Below are 3872 nucleotides of genomic sequence, written 5' to 3' on the forward strand. Positions count from 1 at the left end.
GTCATAGATCCATAGGTGTTTGCTAGGCTAATGACCACAAGGGTCTTTTTAAGCCTAGCCATGCATCCCAAATCTCTGACAAGTTCTGATACCCTTGATAAGTGTAAGCATGGGCCTGTGAAATGAACCATTTATAGGTTACCTGTTTGCATTAGAGACATAGGTGCCAAACCAGGCATGAATTTCTGGTTTCCCATACATTTGTCCAAGTTACACTTGAATTCGGTTAGGGAGGAACTGTGCTTCACATGGATGGGGAGCATGTTCCATATAGAGGGTAGCCTCTGGGATACATACCTATATCTCAAGCAGGTCCTATTTATATCACAGGCAAGGTTTAAGTCTTTAGAATGGGTAATTCTGGTACTGTTTGTTTTGTGTATATGCAGGAGGTCCATCAGAGTGGGGTCTGACAATGCCCTGTATGCCACGCATAGATGTCTCCTCAAAAGCCTGTAGGAGACACAATACAGTGATAGGGTCTTGAGGAGGTCAGCATAGGACATATTACTTACGCCTTGTATTCTTTTATTGAGGAATCTCTGTGGTCATTCCAGTTGTTGGATATGCCTGGTTAGGTACATACCAAAGGGGGAACTGTACTCAATGATAAGTCTGACAACAGTAAAGTAACATTAAAGGTATAACTAAATTATACAGTATAGTGACATCACATATGTGTAAAACATCTATGCAAATTTACAAGAAGGTTTAAAAATAAGTAGGATCAGGAGTATACAGTGTGTATGTAATACAGGTGTTACAGGTGATGTAAATGTGGACAGTGTGTAATACAGGGGTCACAGGTGAGGTAAATGTGGACAGGGTGTAATACAGGTGTTATAGGTGAGGTAAATGTGAACAGTGTGTAATGCAGGTGTTATAGGTGATGCAAATGTGAACAGTATGTAATACAGGTGTTACAGGTGAGGTAAATGTGGACAGTGTGTAATACAGGGGTCACAGGTGAGGTAAATGTGGACAGGGTGTAATACAGGTGCTATTGGTGAGGTAAATGTGGATAGTGTGTAATGCAGGTGTTATAGGTGACACAAATATGAACAGTATGTAATACAGGGGTCACAGGTGAGGTAAATGTGGACAGGGTGTAATACAGGTGTTATAGGTGAGGTAAATGTGGATAGTGTGTAATGCAGGTGTTATAGGTGAGGCAAATGTAGACAGTATGTAATACAAGTGTTACAAGTGAGGTAAATGTGGACAGTGTGTAATACAGGGGTCACAGGTGAGGTAAATGTGGCCAGGGTGTAATACAGGTGTCATAGGTGAGGTAAATGTGGATAGTGTGTAATACAGGTGTTACAGGTGAAGTAAATGTGGACAATGTGTAATGCAGGTTTTATAGGTGAGGTAAATGCGGACAGTGTGTAATACAAGTGTTATAGGTGAGGCAAATGTGGATAGTGTGTAATGCAGGTGTTATAGATGAGGCAGATGTGGACAGTATGTAATACAGGTCTTACAAGTGAGGTAAATGTGGACAGTGTGTAATACAGGGGTCACAGGTGAGGTAAATGTGGACAGGGTGTAATACAGGTGTTATAGGTGAGGTAAATGTGGATAGTGTGTAATGCAGGTATTATAGGTGAGGTAAATGTGGACAAGGTGTAATATAGGTGTTATAGGTGAGGTAAATGTAGAGAGTGTGTAGTACAGGTGTTACAGGTAAGGTAAATGTGGGCCAGTCAAAAGGCAGGCACAGTATATGCAAGTATAAAGGGAAATTTTATCAGTGAAGAGAGTAGAATTTGTGGAATAATATGGGCTATAATTGAAGCATTAATAAAAGGAGAAGGGGGTATTAGGCATACAGTAAGGAACAGAGAGGGTGATGGGGAAACATTGGGTATGAATTTATTTAGGCATACAGTAAGGAACGGAGAGGGTGATGGGGAAACATTGGGTATGAATTTATTTAGGCATACAGTAAGGAACGGAGAGGGTGATGGGGAAACACTGGGTATGAATTTATTTAGGCATACAGTAAGGAACGGAGAGAGTGATGGGGGAACATTGGGTATGAATTTATTTAGGCATACAGTAAGGAACGGAGAGGGTGATGGGGAAACACTGGGTATGAATTTATTTAGGCATATAGTAAGGAATGGAGAGGGTGGTGGGGAAACATTGGGTATGAATTTATTTAGGCATACAGTAAGGAACGGAGAGGGTGATGGGGAAACATTGGGTATGAATTTATTTAGGCATACAGTAAGGAACGGAGAGGGTGATGGGGAAACACTGGGTATGAATTTATTTAGGCATACAGTAAGGAACGGAGAGGGTGATGGGGAAACACTGGGTATGACTTTATTTAGGCATATAGTAAGGAATGGAGAGGGTGGTGGGGAAACACTGGGTATGAATTTATTTAGGCATACAGTAAGGAATGGAGAGAGCGATGGGGAAACATTGGGTAAGAATTTATTTAGGCATACAGTAAGGAACGGAGAGGGTGATGGGGAAACACTGGGTATGAATTTATTTAGGCATACAGTAAGGAACGGAGAGGGTGATGGGGAAACACTGGGTATGAATTTATTTAGGCATACAGTAAGGAATGGAGAGGGTGATGGGGAAACATTGGGTATGAATTTATTTAGGTATACAGTAAGGAACGGAGAGGGTGCTGGGGAAACATTGGATATGAATTTATTTAGGTATATAGTAAGGAACGGAGAGGGTGATGGGGAAACATTGGGTATGAATTTATTTAGGCATACAGTAAGGAACGGAGAGGGTGGTGGGGAAACATTGGGTATGAATTTATTTAGGCATATAGTAAGGAATGGAGAGAGCGATGGGGAAACATTGGGTATGAATTTATTTAGGCATACAGTAAGGAATGGAGAGAGCGATGGGGAAACATTGGGTATGAATTTATTTAGGCATACAGTAAGGAACGGAGAGGGTGATGGGGAAACATTGGGTATGAATTTATTTAGGCATACAGTAAGGAACAGAGAGGGTGATGGGGAAACATTGGGTATGAATTTATTTAGGCATATAGTAAGGAACGGAGAGGGTGCTGGGGAAACATTGGGTATGAATTTATTTAGGCATATAGTAAGGAATGGAGAGGGTGCTGGGGAAACATTGGGTCTGAATTTATTTAAGCATATAGTAAGGAATGGAGAGGGTGATGGGGAAACATTGGGTATGAATTTATTTAAGCATATAGTAAGGAACGGAGAGGGTGGTGGGGAAACATTGGGTCTGAATTTATTTAAGCATATAGTAAGGAACGGAGAGGGTGCTGGGGAAACATTGGATATGAATTTATTTAGGCATACAGTAAGGAACGGAGAGGGTGCTGGGGAAACATTGGATATGCATTTATTTAGGCATATAGTAAGGAACGGAGAGGGTGCTGGGGAAACATTGGATATGAATTTATTTAGGCATATAGTAAGGAACGGAGAGGGTGCTGGGGAAACATTGGGTATGAATTTATTTAGGCATATAGTAAGGAATGGAGAGGGTGATGGAGAAACATTGGGTATGAATTTATTTAGGCATATAGTAAGGAACAGAGAGGGTGATGGGGGAACATTGGGTATGAATTTATTTAGGCATATAGTAAGGAATGGAGAGGGTGATGGGGAAACATTGGGTATGAATTTATTTAGGCATATAGTAAGGAACGGAGAGGGCAATGGGGAAACATTGGGTATGAATTTATTTAGGCATATAGTAAGGAATGGAGAGGGTGATGGGGAAACATTGGGTATGAATTTATTTAGGCATATAGTAAGGAACGGAGAGGGTGGTGGGGAAACATTGGGTATGAATTTATTTAGGCATATAGTAAGGAACAGAGAGGGTGATGGGGAAACATTGGGTATGAATTT

Source organism: Protopterus annectens, chromosome 1.part1 (assembly GCF_019279795.1).
Source record: "Protopterus annectens isolate FY-2018-M chromosome 1.part1, PAN1.0, whole genome shotgun sequence".
NCBI lineage: Eukaryota > Metazoa > Chordata > Ceratodontiformes > Protopteridae > Protopterus > Protopterus annectens.